We start from the raw sequence: 22,311 nt of genomic DNA on the forward strand, positions 1-22,311 counted from the left end.
GTAGCACCTTGGACCTTCAAACTAGCTTATGTATTCCCGCCGTTTCCTCTCATCCCCAGGCTGGTAGCCAGGATCAATCAAGAGAGGGCGTCGGTGATCTTGATAGCTCCTGCGTGGCCACGCAGGACTTGGTATGCAGATCTGGTGAATATGTCATCGGCTCCACCATGGAAGCTACCTTTGAGACGAGACCTTCTTGTTCAAGGTCCGTTCAAACATCCGAATCTGGTCTCACTCCAGCTGACTGCTTGGAGATTGAACGCTTGATCTTATCAAAACGAGGGTTCTCAGATTCTGTTATTGATACTCTTGTTCAGGCCAGAAAGCCTGTAACTAGAAAAATTTACCACAAAATATGGAAAAAATATATCTGTTGGTGTGAATCTAAAGGATTCCCTTGGGACAAGGTAAAGATTCCTAAGATTCTATCCTTTCTTCAAGAAGGATTGGAGAAAGGATTATCTGCAAGTTCCTTGAAGGGACAGATTTCTGCCTTGTCTGTGTTACTTCACAAAAAGCTGGCAGCTGTGCCAGATGTTCAAGCCTTTGTTCAGGCTCTGGTTAGAATCAAGCCTGTTTACAAACCTTTGACTCCTCCTTGGAGTCTCAACTTAGTTCTTTCAGTTCTTCAGGGGGTTCCGTTTGAACCCTTACATTCCGTTGATATTAAGTTATTATCTTGGAAAGTTTTGTTTTTGGTTGCAATTTCTTCTGCTAGAAGAGTTTCAGAATTATCTGCTCTGCAGTGTTCTCCTCCTTATCTGGTGTTCCATGCAGATAAGGGGGTTTTACGTACTAAACCTGGTTTTCTTCCAAAAGTTGTTTCTAACAAAAACATTAACCAGGAGATAGTCGTGCCTTCTTTGTGTCCGAAACCAGTTTCGAAGAAGGAACGTTTGTTGCACAATTTGGATGTTGTTCGCGCTCTAAAATTCTATTTAGATGCTACAAAGGATTTTAGACAAACATCTTCCTTGTTTGTTGTTTATTCTGGTAAAAGGAGAGGTCAAAAAGCAACTTCTACCTCTCTCTCTTTTTGGATTAAAAGCATCATCAGATTGGCTTATGTGACTGCCGGACGGCAGCCTCCTGAAAGAATCACAGCTCATTCCACTAGGGCTGTGGCTTCCACATGGGCCTTCAAGAACGAGGCTTCTGTTGATCAGATATGTAGGGCAGCGACTTGGTCTTCACTGCACACTTTTACAAAATTTTACAAGTTTGATACTTTTGCTTCTTCTGAGGCTATTTTTGGGAGAAAGGTTTTGCAAGCCGTGGTGCCTTCCATTTAGGTGACCTGATTTGCTCCCTCCCTTCATCCGTGTCCTAAAGCTTTGGTATTGGTTCCCACAAGTAAGGATGACGCCGTGGACCGGACACACCTATGTTGGAGAAAACAGAATTTATGTTTACCTGATAAATTACTTTCTCCAACGGTGTGTCCGGTCCACGGCCCGCCCTGGTTTTTTAATCAGGTCTGATAATTTATTTTCTTTAACTACAGTCACCACGGTATCATATGGTTTCTCCTATGCAAATATTCCTCCTTAACGTCGGTCGAATGACTGGGGTAGGCGGAGCCTAGGAGGGATCATGTGACCAGCTTTGCTGGGCTCTTTGCCATTTCCTGTTGGGGAAGAGAATATCCCACAAGTAAGGATGACGCCGTGGACCGGACACACCGTTGGAGAAAGTAATTTATCAGGTAAACATAAATTCTGTTTTTTTAAAACTTTTATCTGCGTTGGATGAGTTTGAGCGACGCCCACGAAGGGCGGGGTTAACTTGCCGCGCTTTAGTCAGTGAAGCCGTGCAGTGATTTCCGCTCCGGAGTTCCACCGTTCAGGCCTCCTAATCGCATGTCGAGTGCTCTGCTAAGACCGCATGGTTAGATAAGCAGGCGGTCTGTAGCGTTCTGTGGCTCGATCAGAACTGTTGCTAAGAGTGGTTGGTGTACCGTGGGGGCAGGTAGGCGCCTCAGCAGGTCTGTTGAGGCAAAGAGGTGTTATTTATTTCTCTTGTAAAATGTATCAAGTCCACGGATTCATCCATACTTGTGGGATATTCTCCTTCCTAACAGGAAGAGGCAAAGAGAGCACCCACAGCAGAGCTGTCTATATAGCTCCACCCCCCAGTCATTCTCTTTGCCTGCTTAACTGCTAGGGTAAAGTGAGTGTGGTGACAAAAATGTTAGTTTTTATTTTCTCAAGCAAAAGTTTGTTATTTTAAATGGTACCGTTGTGTACTATTTACTCTCTGGCAGAAAAGGGATGAAGATTTCTGCAAGGAGGATGATGATCTTAGCACTTTGTAACTAAGATCCACTGCTGTTCTCCCAAAGGCTGAAGAGTACAGGAAAACTTCAGTTGGGGGAACGGTTTGCAGGCTAAACTGCATTAAGGTATGTTCAGTCTATTTTTTTCTAGACAGACTGTGATAATTCTAGAAAAGGCTGGCAATATCCCCATGAGGGAAGGGTAAGCTGTATTCAGAAATTTAGTAGGAATCCCAGCTTGCATAAAGGGCTCATTAGTTACTGGTGACACTGATAGGAAAAAACGTTTTTGTTTTTATTGCAAACATAACGTTTTTTGAGGGACTTTAAGGGGTCATTGTGGCTTATTTAAGGGTTTTTAACCCACATGGCTAGTTTAAGAAACACTCTGTTGTGTTTCTTTTAGGCCCCATAACATCGAGTGAGGTGGGAGGGGCCTATTTTTGCACCTCAGTTGCGCAGTTTCTTTTCCTCAGACATCCAGCTGCTTCTCCAGAGGTTCCTACTGTGTTTGAGGGCTGTAAAGAAAATCGTTCCTAAAGGGCAGGTAGGTGCCACAGCAGAGCTGTGGCAGGGTGCTGAACGTTTTTTTTACTGGTTTTGACGTTTTGTCAATCCGGTTTTTACATTAAGGGGTTAATTGTTTATTTGCAAAGTTACCAAGGCTTTATGATGCTACTGTAAAAATTTTGTTGAGTTTCCTGCTTTTTTACACTGTTTTGCAGACTTTGTGCAGCTTTTTTTCTCTTAAAGGCACAGTACCGTTGTTATTTGCTTTGATTAAAGTGTTTTCCAAGCTTGCTTGTTACATTACTAGCCTGTTTAACATGTCTGACACCAAGGAAAATCCTTGTTCAATGTGTTTAGAAGCCATTGTGGAACCCCCTCTTAGAATGTGTCCCAATTGCACTGATATGTCTATAAATTATAAAAGAGCATATTTTAGTACTTAAAAATATTGCAATAGATGATTCTCAGACAGAAGGAAATGAGGGTTTAACATCTAGTTCTCCCCAAGTGTCACAACCAGTAACGCCCGCACAAGTGACGCCTAGTACCTCTAGTGCATCAAATTCATTTACTTTACAAGACATGGCCACAGTTATGAATACAACCCTCACAGAGGTTTTATCCAAACTGCCTGGTTTACAAGGAAAGCGTGACAGCTCTGGGTTAAGAACAAATGCTGAGCCATCTGACGCTTTAGTAGCTGTATCCGATATACCCTCACAATGTTCTGAAGTAGGGGTAAGGAATTTGTTATCTGAGGGAGAAATTTCTGATTCAGGAAAGACGCTCCCTCAGACAGATTCTGATATGACGGCCTTTAAATTTAAGCTTGTACACCTCCGCTTATTGCTCAGGGAGTTATTAGCGACTCTAGACGATTGTGACCCTATAGTGGTCCCAGAGAAATTATGTAAAATGGACAAATACTTAGAGGTTCCTGTTTACACTGATGTTTTTCCAGTCCCTAAGAGGATTGTGAATATTGTTACTAAGGAGTGGGATAGACCAGGTATTCCGTTCGCTCCCCCTCCTGTTTTTAAGAAAATGTTTCCCATATCTGACACCATGCAGGACTCGTGGCAGACAGTTCCTAAGGTGGAGGGAGCTATTTCTACTCTGGCTAAGCGTACAACTATACCTATCGAAGACAGTTGTGCTTTCAAAGATCCTATGGATAAAAAATTAGAGGGTCTCCTGAAGAAAATTTTTGTTCATCAAGGTTTTCTTCTCCAACCTATTACATGCATTGTTCCTGTAACTACTGCAGCTGCTTTCTGGTTCGAGGCTCTAGAAGAGGCTCTTCAGATGGAGACTCCATTAGAGGATATTATGGACAGAATTAAGGCCCTTAAAGGGCCATAATACCCAAATGTTTAAGCACTTGAAAGTGATGCAGTATAGCTGTAAAATGCTGACTAGAAAATATCTCCTGATCATCTCTATGTAAAAAAGAAAGATATTTTACCTCAAAAGTTCCTCAGTAGCCACATCCCATTGTAAAGGATTTCTAAGCAGCATTTTAGTGTGTCTGTCCTGGGACAGCTTAGGGGATGAGCCTTGTGAACTCTCATATTATTTCACCAATCAGGTAAAGGAAGCTTACTATTAAATCTCATGAGAGTTAAGTGAAATCTCATGAGATCACAGTATGAGTTCATGACCTCAGCACTGCTGATGCTTATTGGCTGCTGTTCATTTCTTAATTTTTTTTTTATTTTTACCTGCAGCTGGGAGCAGGTGAAGTATAACTTTTTACACAGAACTTACTCTGCTGAGCTGAGGAAATTGTGAGGTAAAATATCTTCCTTTTTTACATAGATATGCTCAGGTGATATTTTCCTGTCAGCTTTTTACAGTTATACTGCATACGTTTCAAGTGATTTAGCATTTGAGTATTATGTCCCTTTAAGTTGGCTAATTCTTTCATTACAGATGCCGCTTTCCAACTGGCTAAATTAGCGGCAAGGAATTCAGGTTTTGCCATTTTAGCACGCAGGGCGTTATGGCTTAAGTCCTGGTCTGCTGATGTGTCATCAAAATCTAAACTTTTGAACATCCCTTTCAAAGGAAAGACCCTATTCGGGCCTGAACTGAAAGAGATTATTTCAGACATCACTGGAGGGAAAGGCCATACCCTCCCTCAGGATAGAACAAATAAAATGAGGACCAAACAAAATAATTTTCGTTCCTTTAGGAACTTCAAGCGTGGTTCCGAATTTTGCCCAATCCAAGTCAGTCTGGAGACCTAACCAGGCTTGGAACAAGGGTAAACAGGCCAAGAAGCCTGCAGCTGCCTCTAAGACAGCATGAAGGGGTAGCCCCCGATCCGGGACCGGATCTAGTAGGGGGCAGACTCTCTTCGCTCAGGCTTGGGCAATAGAGGTTCACGATTCCTGGGCCTTAGAAATTGTGTCCCAGGGATATCTTCTGGACTTCAAAGACTCTCCCCCAAGGGGGAGATTTCACATTTCTCAATTGTCTGCAAACCAGACAAAGAGAGAGGCGTTCTTACGCTGTGTAGAAGACCTACATACCATGGGAGTAATCCACCCAGTTCCAAAAGCGGAACAAGGGCTAGGGTTTTACTCAAACCTGTTTGTGGTTCCCAAAAAAGAGGGAACTTTCAGACCAATCTTGGATCTCAAAATTCTAAACAAATTCCTCAGAGTACCATCATTCAAGATGGAGACTATTCGGACTATTCTACCGTTGATCCAGGAGGGTCAATATATGACTACCGTTGACTTAAAGGATGCGTATCTACACATCCCTATTCACAGAGATCATCATCAATTCCTCAGATTCGCCTTTCTGGACAGGCATTACCTGTTCGTGGCCCTTCCATTCAGGTTGGCCACGGCTCCCAGAATTTTCACAAAGGTGCTAGGGTCCCTTTTGGCGGTTCTAAGACCACGGGGCATAGCAGTGGCGCCTTATCTAGACGACATCTTGATTCAGGCGTCGACTTTCCAGCTAGCCAAGTCTCACACGGACATCGTGTTGGCTTTTCTGAGATCTAACGGGTGGAAGGTGAACATAAAAAAGAGTTCTCTCTTCCCTCTCACAAGAGTTTCCTTCCTAGGGACTCTGATAGACTCGGTAGAAATGAAAATATTTCTGTCGGAGGTCAGAAAATCAAAACTCTTAACCACTTGCCGAGCTCGTCATTCCATTCCTCAGCCATCAGTGGCTCAATGTATGGAGGTAATCGGACTCATGGTAGCAGCAATGGACATAGTTCCTTTTGCCCGCCTACACCTCAGACCACTGCAACTATGCATGCTCAAACTGTGGAATGGGGATTATGCAGATTTATCTCCTCAACTACATCTGGACCAGGAGACCAGAGATTCTCTTCTCTGGTGGTTGTCTCAGGACCACCTGTCTCAGGCAATGTGTTTCCGCAGGCCAGAGTGGCTCATAATAACGACAGATGCCAGCCTGCTAGGCTGGGGTGCTGTCTGGAACTCCCTGAAAGCACAGGGCTTATGGTCTCGGGAGGAAACTCTACTCCCGATAAACATTCTAGAACTGAGAGCGATATTCAATGCGCTTCAGGCGTGGCCTCAGCTAGCTGCGGCCAAATTCATCAGATTTCAGTCGGACAACATCACGAGTGTAGCTTATATCAATCATCAAGGAGCAACACGGAGTTCTCTAGCGATGATGGAGGTAACCAAAATAATTGCCATCTCTCAGCAATCCATATCCCAGGGGTAGAGAACTGGGAGGCGGATTTCCTAAGTCGTCAGACTTTTCATCCGGGGGAGAGGGAGCTCCATCTGGAGGTATTTGCCCAGCTGACTCAGCTATGGGGCACACCAGAATTGGATCTGATGGCGTCCCGTCAGAATGCCAAACTTCCTCGTTACGGGTCCAGGTCCCGGGATCCCCAGGCGGTACTGATAGATGCTCTAGCAGTGCCCTGGTCCTTCAATCTGGCCTATGTATTTCCACCATTTCCTCTCCTCCCACGTCTGGTTGCCAGAATCAAGCAGGAGAGAGCTTTGGGGATTCTGATAGCGCCTGCGTGGCCATGCAGGACTTGGTATGCAGACCTAGTGGACATGTCATCGGTTCCACCGTGGACTCTGCCAATGAGGCAGGACCTTCTAATCCAAGGTCCATTCACGCATCCAAATCTAATTTCTCTGCGTCTGACTGCTTGGAGATTGAACGCCTGATTCTATCAAAGCGTGGTTTCTCTGAGTCGGTCATTGATACCCTGATTCAAGCTAGAAAGCCTGTCTGTCGGGAGTAAATCTGGGACCGCCGCCTTATTTAGTTTAGATTAACCGATAGCCTCACATATCTCATCTACTTAGAATGGTTTATTGATCAATTCAAGATCATTTTCTGAAACCTTGGGAGGTGAAATTTTAGACCAGAAGTTTGTTCTATTAGATAGATCTTCATCAACTTTTTTATATAAATTTTGATAAAATTTAAAAAATGCCTCCCTGATATTTTCGTTATCAGTATATCTATAATCCCCTTCCTTAATTGCTGCTATATAGTTTTTACTCTTCCTATTCTTAGTTATTTTTGCTAAATATTTAGCTGAACAACCAATATACCCCTTATATCGATTGTTGATTTTCTTATCTTCCTCTAAACACTTTTGCTTTAAAAATAACTCCCTTTTGGTTCTAGCTTGGCAGTATTTATCCCAGTTAAACAGAGTTCTCCGATCTATATCGTAAAAATGCATTCCTGAGCTGATTAGCTGTAGTTCCCTAGCTTGCCGTTTTCTTTTCCAGTTACACATATATGCTTTTATCTTTCTCCTCAAAACCGCTTTTGCCGTTTTCCAATATACTTCAATTTTATCATAATACCCTCTGTTATTATGATGGAAATCTTTCCATTGACCGGACAACCAAGTATTAAACTTAGTATTCTCTAACATAAAACATATAAATGTGAAAAAATTATTTACACGCTTTTCAGCTTTTATCAATTGAAATTTTATGGAAATTATTGCGTGATCCGAGACCAATATATCATGAATTTTGGGTTCTGAATCTAATAAAATGAGCTGCTCTGAAACAAAAATATAATCAATTCTGGAGAATGAACGATGGGTCTTGGACACACATGTATATTAATAGCTTTCTGGGTTTCTTAATTCTCCAGATAAAAGTTAAGTTTTAAGGCCGTACAAATTTTTTTAAAATACTGAGCAATTTTTTCATTTTTAACCTTCTCTTTAGTTGAGGATCTGTCTAACTTAGGACATAGTGTCATGTTGAAATCGCCAGAAAGAATTAATCTTTCACTAGCAATTGAGTATAACTTACTTTAAATTGTATCCCAGAACTGTGGAGAAAACACATTCGGCCCATATATATTACCTATCGTATATTGTGTACCACCAATTGTTAAGTGAACAAATATATACCTACTATTCGGATCACCCTCCACTTTTAATACTTGATATTCTAATTTTTTGTGTATTAAAATTGCAACACCACAGCTCCTTTTAGTGGAAGGTATGGCCAATACTTCCCCAACCCATCGAGTCTTTAACTTGCTTAATTCACTCTCCTTAAGATACGTTTCCTGAATCATGGCAATGTCGGGGGCGTGTCTACCCAACTGTGCTCATATTTGCTTGCATTTTATTGGGGAAGAAATTCCCCCGACATTCCATGACAGGATATTCAGCTGTGTACTCATTTAAAGATACTCTGTATACTTAAATGACACATAGAGAGATGGAGCAACAGAAAAAAAAACAAAAAAAACCCTACCCACTGCACATAACATAAGACAAGAACTCCTAACATACCCCTACCGAGTGAATATCCTATGTTGGCTGACCTTTGGTCACTCAGGTAACAAAAAAGAATACATTTTATTAACCCTATTTTCCATAAGGGTGGACCTTCGTTACTTAAAAAAAATGATTTAAATAGCGGCCAACAATTCCTGCGCTTCTTGGACATTATTTAGTATGTTAATTTTTCCCTTAACATCCACCCATAGTTTGGCTGGATATAACATTCTAACTTTACAGCCTTTTTTGGTGAATTGAGAAAAATAGGGGTACATACCTTTCCTTTTTTTTCGAGTTTCGTTAGAGAAATCTTGGAACATCAGTATTTTATGATTATTTATAGTTAATGTACCAAGTTCCCTATAGAGTTTAAACATTTCTATCTTGTCTTGATAATTCAGCACTCTAAATATGAGTGTTCTGTTAAACCCTGTATCCTCCGGTTTAGATCTAGTAGTACTTACCCTATGAGCTCTCTATTTTTAACGGAAGATTTTCCTCAGGTATTCCAAGAGCTTGTGGTAGTAGTATTAGTGAGGTAAATTTGATTAAGTTTGAGTAATTCGTATTTTCTGGAAGGCCTACAATACGTACATTGTTACGTCGAGACCTATCCTCAAGGTCTTCGAGTCTAGTATTAATCGACTGAATATATCTTCCCTGTTCCTGGATTAAATTATTCTGGGTACTAACCTGATCCTCCAGTTCTGAAATTCTGCTCTCTGCTTCTGTCACCCCTATAGCAAATTGCCTAATTTCATTGGATAATATGGATACTTCAGAGGTGATAGAACCCAGCTCTTTCTTAATTGCATCCAACTGGGGAGTGAAAAAAGCAGAGAGCTGAAACATAAGATGGGAGGAGTCAGTGATCTGAGGCTGAATCTCAGAGGAGGATTCAATACTAAGATCGGCACTCTTGGGTTTCTGATTCTTACCTTTAGCCGGCATTATGGGTGAATGTGTTTTCACTTGTGACATAAATGTATCCATACGCTTATACTTGTGTGGTAGCTTCTGAGTATCAGTTACCAGTTACATTTTTTTTTAAAGTTTAATAAGTGATAAATCCACTAAATAAAATAAATTAGAGGCTTAATCAGACATGACCACACAAAATTGTGTACAAATCAAAAAAGAGGGAGGAAAAAAAAAAGTGTAGTAGTGATTTAGTGCTTTAAGAGCCGTAGCTAGATTTGCAACCTAGGAATTAACCCTTATAGATTAATAACCTTCCTCTCCTACTATTTACTTAGTTATTCTGCTGGACGTGTTTATTTAGGCTTGTCAATAGCCTATAATCCAGTATCAAAACTTTCAGTATAGGTGGCTATACTACAGGCTAAATCATCTATTTCAAATGCTGAAATAGGAGTAAAGGAGCTACTTGTAACCAATTTAATACACTCTAGCAGGTAAAAAGGATCATTGGGAATAATTTAAAGGGGAGAAATTTTTTGGGTGAACTGTCCCTTAAAGGATATATATACCCTCCTTAGGGGGTATAAGAAATGTTCAACATAAACAATCTTTCAATAAAGAAATAAATATTGAAATTGGGCTAATTTCAACATCTCAATATATACTGTATATGAGACATTAATGATTATATTTCTCAAAGGAATAAAGGTTCAAAAAGAAACCTTAAAACAAAATCTTAAAAGATAAAATAACAGCCTTTTATTTTTTAATGTATTAAACTGCCACTAGATGGCATACAATACCAGGGAATCATATATTTCTGTATATTAATATCCCCCATGTCACTGTATCAACAGAGAGAGGCCTATTTATCAAACTGTCAACCAAGAATACGCCGGAATTCTGCATTGTAATTGTTGCGAGATTGATGTGAATGTGAATCAGATTACATGTCTGCAAAAGGAGGTACCCTGTGCCCACAGTCTGTGAGATGGTCTGAACCCCTATTACTGTAAATAGTGACACTGTTTAACCCACCAGTACTGTATATAGTGAGTTAGTGACACAGTCTGTAATCTGCCAGTGAGATGGCTGGCCTGACCCTACCCGCCCAGTATTTTATAAAGTGACCACAGTAGTCAGTGACATGGTCCACCCCCCATACTGTATATAGTGGTACTGTATAGTGACACTGTTTACCCCCTGCCCCCCCCCCATGCTGTAGTAACAAGGTCTGTAATTTGCTGGTTCTACAAACATACACACATACATGCATAAATACACACACAGTCACATACACACACACACACATAAACACCAATGTAAAACAGAAACACTAACCCCTGTAGTCATGTCACACTCACGTGATATCAGTGCAGGCAGTGGTAGGTTAACTTTTTTATTAAAAAAATAAATAAAAAAACTTTAAGCTGGGCCCCCACATTCAGGGGCCCAGTCGTACCTGCAACCTCTGCACCCCCTGTAGTTTCGCCCCTGTTAACCCCTAAACCTAACAACCCCTTCACTTTAAATTAAAATTACAACATCCCTATCTTAATATAAATTAAAACTACCTGTAGAATTAAAATAAACTATTTTTAAACTATTAATTAATCTACCCTAACTATTATACTACAATTAAATTAAACTACCATCTGCTGTCTGGATGGAGACTTCTTGCCGCCTGGATGAGGACTTCGCCGGCTGGATGAAGATAGAAGATGCCGTCTGGATGATGACTTCTTGCCGCCTGGCTGAGGACTTCACCTGCTGGATGGATCCTTCAAGCGGGACTTCAAGAACTGTAAGTGGATCGTCAGGGGTTAGTGTTAGGATTTTTTAAGGGGTTAATATGTTTATTTAGGTTGCAGTGATGTCGAGGAGCGGTGGTATAGGGGTTAAACATTTTAGTATAATGACGGCGTTTAGTGACATGTTATAAATAAAGTTGGGAAAAATACAAAAAGCAGCGTAATCGATAACTATTAGTTAACCACAGTCCGATGCCCATCGCCCCATACTTGATGTGTGTGTTTTTAAAGGCTTTTTTTTATAAATATGGCGATCGGCCACGATGTTAGGCGAGCGTATTGATGCCGGCGAATCCAACATAGGTGACAGCTTGATAAATATCCCCCATAGACTGGATTTTCTTTAAATTATGTGCTCCTGCTATAAGAGCGTGCCAAAGGATACAATTTTCCATCTGCAACTAGACTGCAGATAATAAAATGTCCCCAGACAACTATACTCTCCAAACATTAGAGAGAAGAAAGTTCTATCTGGCCTGCGGCGGGAAGTCCTTTAACCCACTCACAGCCAAAACAAAAATCCTAGTCTGATTATTAGACTCAATGGCATCCTTAGAATAAACAAATATCTTGATCAAACTGCAGTGGTGCGGAACACGCACTCCTCCCCTAGCATATACTTAAGGAACAGTTCCGTGACCAAATTATCATGTTACTTTGTGCAGAGAGTGCTTACAACAAATTTTTGGCGCCATAGTGAGTCCAACACAGACCCCACATTCCAAGAATGCCCCAGCAAGCTACTTGCGGCGGAAAACGAGAAAAACTTACCCGCACTCCGCCACAGGAGTAGAACAAATGGCTCAGCTGAGATCACAAAACAGTATAACAGGGGCCTTTTGCTCTCGCATAAAGAGAAAAAATATAGCAATGGCCAAAAGCAGATAATCAATAAGGGCAACACTGTCCACTCTACAAAGTGTGATATCACAGAAAATAGTAATACGCTATTACAATAAGAGCACAACATACTACTGCCTCACTGGGGAAGGGCCATCAACCCCGCAGAATCAGATAGGCGCCCAGTGTCAAAAGGACTGAGAGAACAGCCCTTCCTGAGTACACAACAAGTAGCCCAGAACACATCAGCCCATCAAATAGACAGAATAAATGTCCCTAATACTCCGCCATAATGTCTCACAGAAATGGCTTGTCTCCCTCAGAACACACAGGTTAAAATATATTGCAGGAACTGAAGTGGCTGACTGCTGCGATTCTACCTCTGAGGGAGCAGTAATCGCCACAGGAATAACGGTCTGAAAACGAATAGAGCATAAACTGCACCATGACTGCGAAGCGCACAAAGCTATACATGAGAGATCTTATCCCACTAAAATTAAGCCCCCTTGAGAATCTCTAGCAACCATAAAAACGGTCTGACCTGATAGCAGCTAGAGGGATACACAACGTATCCTAAGCCTGGGTCCCTACTATTAAAATTTACATAAGGCTGAAGGGGTTAGAGGGAAAAACTACACACCATAAGCCTGGGTCCTACTATCACAACTGGCCCTTCATAAGGTTGTAGAAGCGGCAAATCCCTTATTCACTGGATAGCCCAGATCGCTGCTCAGCCACAAAATATCCCCCAAAATGGCGGATATATATCAAATACAAACCCTACTTGAGGGTAGCAGTTCCAACTCGGTCCTTGATTATCTGAGTCCTCATCTGTCACCTCTTGTCTATGAAAAATATAAGAAAGGACTTACCCTCCAGGGTCTTCTGCTGTAGAGCAGTCACAGGAGCTCCAGGTCTGTTAGCCTCATATGACCGCTGACAGGGACTTGAAGATACAAGAAAAACAGAGTAACCAACCCTGGTTTTCTACCTAGGGGTTAGCATACATTGTTGGAGTTAAAGTAAGGGCTACCTCACCGACCTCCAACAGCTAAAAGCCACCATTACTCTTACTGAAGAGGATTACATGGACACAGCATTGCCCAAATCCTTGCTTGCAGGGAAAAGTACCCATTAAAGGATTAAAACTTGATTTTCTTCAGACACCATCTTCACACACCACCTACGATGTACACAGGCAAAGAATGACTGGGGATTGTGGGAAGTGGGAAGATACTTAAAGCTTTGCTGGGGTGTTCTTTTCCTCCACCTAGTGGCCAGGAGTTGAATTCCCACTAGTAATTAGAATGGATTTGTGGACTGTCCATGCCATTGAAAAGACAGCGATGACACTAATGTTTCCAGATAATCGTCAAATTATTCAGATAAGTTTAGGAGTTCCTAATTTTGCTTCCTTACATTTCCGCCGCCTAGACACACCCCCGCCCTTTTTTTTTTAACCCTGGCACTATGTCCATACTCTGCTTAACTGAGGACTGTGCATTGTCAGGGTACCTGTGAAATAACATTGAATAAACTACAAATGTATAACAGAATCTAATATTTCATTTTGGCTAATATCTAATTTGATATGAATTGGTCTCACTATAGCCCCTGCCCCCTCACTGCTTAAGACAAGCTGAGAACAAAGGATTTAGACCTTTGTATAGATAAGACCAATGGGCCACTTCAATGTAAATATTAGCATTATGGAACCCTCAGATGTATATGTCCATATATGGGTTTCCTGGCCAACATGGATAATTGATTTACAGACCCCCTCACTACTCAATACATCTAAGAGAGAGAAAAAGGGAAACATTTGGTTCAATTAGTGAAGCTGACGAACCCCTGCAATGAGGTAGTCAGTCTACAATATTCAACTTTTTTTGAAGCTAGCTGAATCTCAAGGAATTGTAGCTCTCACCATCTACATGTTAAATTATCATCTGCGGAGCTACAAACGCAGCTCCCAGACAAGCTGGCATTTTAAGTCTCTGTATGACATGGGAAACTAAATCTCAGATAAAGGAAATGTGCCTTATCTTCATAATAATTTAAAATACACAGATCATATTAAAAACATCTATATATGTGTAGAAGGATTTACCCACACAAACCTTTGAAACGCGTCAGGGACACCAACTATTTATTTCTTATGCTCTTAATTTTAAATGTGTTTTATTTAAATCGTTTTTTATACCAGTGTCACTCCTTGTAGCCAGTTTGCTGGCATATACTTTTTGAGATAAGTGTACTATACCATATTACCTCATTTGGGAAATAGCAATAGCTATATAATACTTCACTACGAAGTCTTATACCAAGATTGGGGCACTTGTATCTCATACCTGTATGTGGAAGGACCCACTAGAGTCCTATATGCCTTATACATACCTCATATAATCTGAGGATGCCAAATGTGAGTGCTATGTGAATTATATTTTATGCCTAAATTGTAAATAAACTGTATTACACTATATATCCTTTCTTGTCTCCCTGGGTATCTTTACGCTGGAGAAAGTGTATACCAAGACAGAAAAGGTACTCCAAGAGGCTAACTACCAACATAAAGGAAGTACAAGGGATTTATCTACAACAAGAAACATATCCCTGCATACTCCAGGAGGCTCACGAAAACCCAAGAGGCACCACATCTGAATACAAGGAGAAGATTCTACCATCTGTATATACCCCCAGTGCGGCATACTTACCTCATCAGATTGAGGTAATATCTGGTAAGGGTATTACATACCATCTATTTACTGATACCAACTGCTTATGAAGATTTACTACGGACTATATATTGTCTAAAGACTCATATGAACACTGTTTCATAATCTATTCATCATTCTTCAAGCATAATTGATTCTAATAATTTATATTTTTTAAATATTCTTTTAATTGCTATTATTTTTCTAATAATCAGCTCTAGTTCTCACTCATATTCCCATACACCACCCATATTTTAAATGGATATATAGGCGCTGTATCTATTCTTGTATACACATTTTTCACTTACTGACTGGGACCTCACATCTCAACCAGTATTTGTCTTATATAGCTGCCACTATACCATACACAATACTGACTAGCGCCAACTATAGAGTATCACTTGTGTCTACCCAGTATACTGAGTGAACACATTTTACTTTCTTCTCTATATATATATATATATATATATATATATACAACCAGAAGCAGGGAACCAGCACACTCTTTTTATATCCAACTGCCGGGGTGCGCTTGCAAGCAATCAAATATCAGCAAAATAAAGCAGGCACTCTCAGTGGTCTGAGGACGGGGGAGACCCCGAAAACGTTTACCATTAAACGATAAAGTTAAACGGAGAGTGCCTGCTTTATTTTGCTGATATATATATATATATATATATATATATATATATATATATATATATATATATATAGAGAGAGAGAGAGAGAGAGAGAGAGAGAGAGAGAGAGAGAGACCTGAAAATTATACTATATTAAATAAATATCTGCTGTATTGAATAAATATCTGCTGTATTGAATGATTAGCTACATTAATAAATTTAAAATGTGTTCCAAAAATCTCAGAATAAAAACCCGGTTTCTTTTATTACAGGTATTGGATTAAACAGAGAATTCCCAATGTGAAGAGATATACTTACAATAAGTTCCTAAATGTATAGGAATTACTTCTAAAATATGATAAGTGGTATACTCATATTTGGTATCTATGAATGCATTCTAGATTATATTAGATGGGACAGATATGACCAGCCAGGTTTATTAATATCAAGAAATAGTGTATTTGATAAACATTTTTTTTAGATATTTAAACTGCAGCAATATTTGATGGTAAAACTGCATTTTAGGTTATCTGCTGCCACCAATAGTTAATAAATGGTATGCCAGCCAAACTAATTGACTATTAGAACATATGCAAAACCAAATAAGCCAATCAGGGAGGCGTCTCCCAAATAAACAATCAGGGACAAGCTCCGTTAAGGGCCTATCAAAAAGAGAGCACTGTGGAGTGTATACAAAAAAATTCACCAACGATTAGAATATAAAGGGGTGGGGTTATCACGTGATATAACCTCATGCATAGGAGAAAAAGGGGTCTTTTTGTTTCTAAAATTTTGACTGATAACTTTTGGGACACAGTCACTATAAGAAGAATTGGGCTACCTTTTCATCCATATAGCAAAAATACCTCTCTTAATTTATGAGGTGAACTTTATCTGGTAACGTATAAAAGGTTATTTCATACTTTTATATTTAAATCAAAGATATTCTAAAGCTTTAGTTAGATTGTAGTAAGTATACTGGTATTAAATATAAATGTTTAGAAAGTATTTTGTATTTCAATATCATAAATTAATTACAGTTATTGCTATATATATATTTTAGAATTTGCCTTATTGTAACTAAATAAGAATTAGAAATATTGGTATCTTACAGCGCTGCGTTTGGTGACCTCTAGCTCCTGTCTGAAGTGGGTCCCCCAAGCACCCACTAGGTATAGAATATGAAAGAATAAATAGATAGGAGCGCCAAAAATAGGCAGGGTCTTATGTGATTAGTAATTGTAGGTCTGATGCTAGACCTTAGGTTGGGATAGCATATATTGGATGTTTAAAAAAGTCCCTATATAAAATTGTGTATCACAAGGATAGGTTTAGAAATTGGGTATGATGTGTTTAACAAAAAATATTTATTACAATTTGCACAAAATATCATATAATTAAAAGCAATTAGGTACAATTCACAGAATATTATATAGTTAAAAGACAATTAAATACATGGATCCATGTGGACAAAACCCTATTTCATATAAGTGTGTCCTAAAATGATCTAAAAACAAATATGGCTGCCTGAATGTTGAAATGTGTGTGAGTCTCACATATACAGTATGATGGTGAGGTCGTACTGGTGGGTGACCTCTCTAATGTAATTGACACAAAGTTGTGTGATAAAAGTACAAGAATACCAATATAACATAAAATTTGGATTGGTATAGTGGACAAAGAAGTGAACGTTGTGATCAAAAGATATTTAAAAACAGTCTCCAAAGATGAGATCTACAAAAACAGTTAAAGTGAACATGTGAATAAATACAAATAAGAATGTGATCTACAAAAACATATATGTGTATATAAAAACAAATCGCAAAAACCTTTTTTATAAAAATGTTGAAAAAATTGAAAAAATGCTGAAAAAACTTTTGTGAACAACAGGTGTGTACACAGATTGGTTAGTGTAATTATAAAGTCATTTTGGAGGTGTGGAAGTTCCTGGAATTTAGTCCATTTGGTATAATGGTATAACGTGGGATCCAAATAATAAAACCAAATTGGAGGGGAGGGAACTATGAAAAAAGGCTTTTAATTGTGGAGTCGAGATGGATCTTTGACCTTGATTGTCTCTATCCAAAGGGTCTAAACAACAAGGAAGACTTATCCCACCTCCTAAGCCTGAAGTAAACACATAACTATATTAATGTGAAACCGACTACACGACAACAGAAAGGAACAAGGGAAAGAAGAAATCAGACGAAGAACTCCCCACTACAAAGCATATATGGGAGTAAACAAAAGACAAAAACCTCACAAAATTCTGCACTTTTAAGCAGATATAGGAGGATACAAAAGATATAGATACAAATACGAAGAACACGGACCCCAATATGGGTCACAAAAAGGATGAATACACACCCTTTCAGACAACTCTAGAACATATTTGACATTAATCATAATTAACAGTTCTCCCCAGATTGTAGAGACCATACCTAACATGTAGATAGTATGTTTTGTCAAATTAATCACATTCAACTTTTGAGTTCTGATTACCTTTTGTAATGTCCCATATCCCACCTGTTACATCACCATAAAGGAATTTATTCCATATGTTACATCATAATACTCGCTGGCTGACAGGTTTCCTCTTGCTCCAATGCACTTACCTTTGGGTCACATAAACACACTCTATTATAAAATGTCCCGCATTCCACTAGGACACCACCAATGAGCGACCATTAACATCCCATTGACAGCAATTCTCTATTATACATCTTATCTTTATTTTTCTCTTATTCTCATCCTGTTATCCCTTTGGGTTATCTAAAGTATAAGAGACATAGAATAATCCACCACACAGTCACCAATTGATCTAGCGTGATTTTATTACATTTCCAAGATTGGTAGATAAGTCTCTCCTTCGTTCCAACATCTTACACAATAGATCATGTAATACCTATAGAATATAATTAATACACATAAGGGAATCCATCTTATAGTAAGAATTCCACTTAACCCAATTTTTCCTGCCTTTTATATATAGAACGGGTTAATATAGAGGGGTTTCAAAATAAATAATTCAACCTTTTTTGGGGATACACCAGTCCAAGACATTGCAATCAGAGAAACGGACTACATAAAGATTGCCAATTCTTAAAAATTTTTCTGAAACTAAAAGAACATGCATTTTTGTGTTATTCTCTATGTAAGATCCATAGGCACAGATTGTAATGTAACGATCTAGAATGATACATGCCAATCAACTGTGTACCAAGCATAATTAGGTTGGTATGTTTTGTATCTGATACACACAAGAACTATGGAATCATGTGTTATAGTCTTGACCAATATATCTCCTAATACACTAACATGGGATAGATACCCGGGAGAAACCAGAACACTATTTTCCATTTCCGGCTTTAGAAAACTGAACCGGAAGTGAATTGGCCCACAAATCTTCAGTTTTTCCGGAATTAAAATAGCCACATTTGACACCTATAAAGCATACATGGGATGGGTAGCGGAAGTGCACTGACGGGAATCAAGTGGGCAGAATGAATCACATAAGCAGATATAATGCAAACATAACGCAAACATCTAGAAGAAACCGGAAGCCCTCTCCTCTCACACTTCCGGTTGTAGGGAACCACACCGGAAATCACATTACTTTAAGCACTTCCGGTCTTTAGAAATTATGGCACCCTACAATACAATAGAAGTAGAAACAGGAGATAAAGAAACACCAATGGGAGACAATGTGGCATAATCAATTACCACTTCCCCCAAATAAAAAACGATATCGAAAAAGATGTCAAAAACCAAAAGATGAAATAAACATCCGGTGAAACATGCAACCACTTCCGGTTCACTACTTCCGGTTTGACGTTTTTTGGCGCAAAATTTTGGCGCCACCAATATAGAGATGATTGGTCAAGTAAGGGTATATAAGTTCTAGCTCACCAACACCATGTATTAGTCTTGAAAAAGGCCTCCTTGGCAGGCCGAAACACGTTGACAGATACATGGTGAGTTTTATTCCTACTAATTTTAAAATACCTAAACAGTATTACACTATGTCAGTATTTTCTATTTATAGGTCTTGAGGAATTTCCAGAGTATCCTTATTTTTATTTTTTCTATAATTTTAATTTTTACTATTTCTATTTCATAATTTTTTCTACACATTGATCACACTTTTACACAATTTTTATATTTTTATATTTTTACACTTTGATCGTCAAACATTTTTTAGGACTTCCAACATTTTTTAGGATTACAAACAAAGGATCTTCAAAGGATCATTATACCAAATGGACTAAATTCCAGGAACTTCCACACCTCCAAAATGACTTTATAATTACACTAACCAATCTGTGTACACACCTGTTGTTCACAAAAGTTTTTTCAGCATTTTTTCAATTTTTTCAACATTTTTATAAAAAAGGTTTTTGCGATTTGTTTTTATATACACATATATGTTTTTGTAGATCACATTCTTATTTGTATTTATTCACATGTTCACTTTAACTGTTTTTGTAGATCTCATCTTTGGAGACTGTTTTTAAATATCTTTTGATCACAACGTTCACTTCTTTGTCCACTATACCAATCCAAATTTTATGTTATATTGGTATTCTTGTACTTTTATCACACAACTTTGTGTCAATTACATTAGAGAGGTCACCCACCAGTACGACCTCACCATCATAATGTATATGTGAGACTCACACACATTTCAACATTCAGGCAGCCATATTTGTTTTTAGATCATTTTAGGACACACTTATATGAAATAGGGTTTTGTCCACATGGATCCATGTATTTAATTGTCTTTTAACTATATAATATTCTGTGAATTGTACCTAATTGCTTTTAATTATATGATATTTTGTGCAAATTGTAATAAATATTTTTTGTTAAACACATCATACCCAATTTCTAAACCTATCCTTGTGATACACAATTTTATATAGGGACTTTTTTAAACATCCAATATATGCTATCCCAACCTAAGGTCTAGCATCAGACCTACAATTACTAATCACATAAGACCCTGCCTATTTTTGGCGCTCCTATCTATTTATTCTTTCATATTCTATACCTAGTGGGTGCTTGGGGGACCCACTTCAGACAGGAGCTAGAGGTCACCAAACGCAGCGCTGTAAGATACCAATATTTCTAATTCTTACTCCATTCCCCAAAATTTTATAGCAGCCGCAATCTGATATTTACATCTTCCCTTGAGGCAATACAATAAGATGAATTTCACAAAATCATTAAGGAGGGAAATTACCCTAGAAATAAATGATACATCAGACCCTATGAATCAGGGTACATCAGGAGCAGTAGATTACACAAATATATTCAAGAATTTAGAGAGGCTACTAATCCAAGAAGTCAAATACAAGGCTGAAGTCACATTTCTCAAAAAATGTCTAGAGCTCAATATCATCCCGAAAGGGCTAATAATAAAGAAAGAGTGTGCATTTCAATCCGACAATTCAGATTTCACTAAACAATGGTCTGACATACTCCTAAAAGCATCAAGATCCCTCATGGAAGCTATCATTGAGCATAGAGAGACCATCTTAAAACAGGTAGACATAGAAATCAAGGTGAATGAAGACAAACTAATTGGACCAGAAGGCCACATCACAGAGACGAAAGAAATTGTCGAAAGAAAGGAGAACTTAGATAAGAAGATCTCCAAAGTCAGAGATGATATCATAAATAAAAAAAGCAGGAAGCTGAATAGAGAACTCAACATCATTAGGAATAGAGGCAATGACGAGAACAATACCACTGAAGAAACTACACCTCTGGAGAACCCAGACAGTAGAACAGCCACTGAGGAAGAAGGTTGGACTACGGTAAATTATAAAAAGAATAGACCAACTCAGAGATTTCAGGATAGAGGGGATCGATTCAATGAATACGAACCCCACACCCCGAGGGAAAGAAACAATGGATATGAACATAGACAACAAATCCATTACCAGGGGTGGAATACAGAAAGATCTAACCCCGGACATCACAACAGGGGTCAGTGGGTACAACATCGTCGCCCAAGAGGAACCAACTACAATAGAGACAATAGAAGTGAAGACTTCTATTACGACAGGGGGATGAACAATTACAACCCACATAGACAATACCAATACAAAGAGAACTATAATTCTCCAAGATGGAACACAAATGACAGATTCACATATGGAAACAACCAATACCCACGATGGAGAAATAACGACAGAACCAACTATGGAAGAAACTATGCTCAACATAACGATAGGAGGGAACGTCAATTTGGGTATGAGGAAGAAACCTACACTCCGAATAGATTCAACAAACAACTGAATCAACAAAACCAGGAATATTACCCCTACAACTCCTATGATAATAGGAGGGAATATCAGGAGTATAAGAACACACCGAGTATGAATAGAATGAGATCTACTGGCGAGATACAAAGCCGAGTAAACATACAATTAGACCCGAGACCGATGAACACAAGACCGGCCAACAAGACTTCTAATGGAAACACAAACGATGGTCAAAAAGCCTCCAATTCTGGACAACGTTTTTTAGAGGAACATCAATTAACAACCAAAGAGTTAGAAAGAACTTCTACGAAAAGGAAAAATTCCAACACAGAAGAATTCCAGCACCCAATGGAAAAAAGAAAAACCATAGGGGAAAAAGAGGCGGAAGGAGAATAAATGGTAAACAAACACAAAATAAGAAAAAAACACCAGAGGAGGGAGCTACCTACAAAGGGATCTACAATCTTAGTAGCATCACCCTAACGGACAAAGAAAATTCGATCCTTAATTATGGCCTTTCTTTCGCCCCCTCCAAGGGACTTAACAAATTTGACACGTTTGTCAACGTCAAG

Source organism: Bombina bombina, chromosome 2, assembly GCF_027579735.1.
Source record: "Bombina bombina isolate aBomBom1 chromosome 2, aBomBom1.pri, whole genome shotgun sequence".
Classification (NCBI taxonomy): Eukaryota; Metazoa; Chordata; class Amphibia; order Anura; family Bombinatoridae; genus Bombina; species Bombina bombina.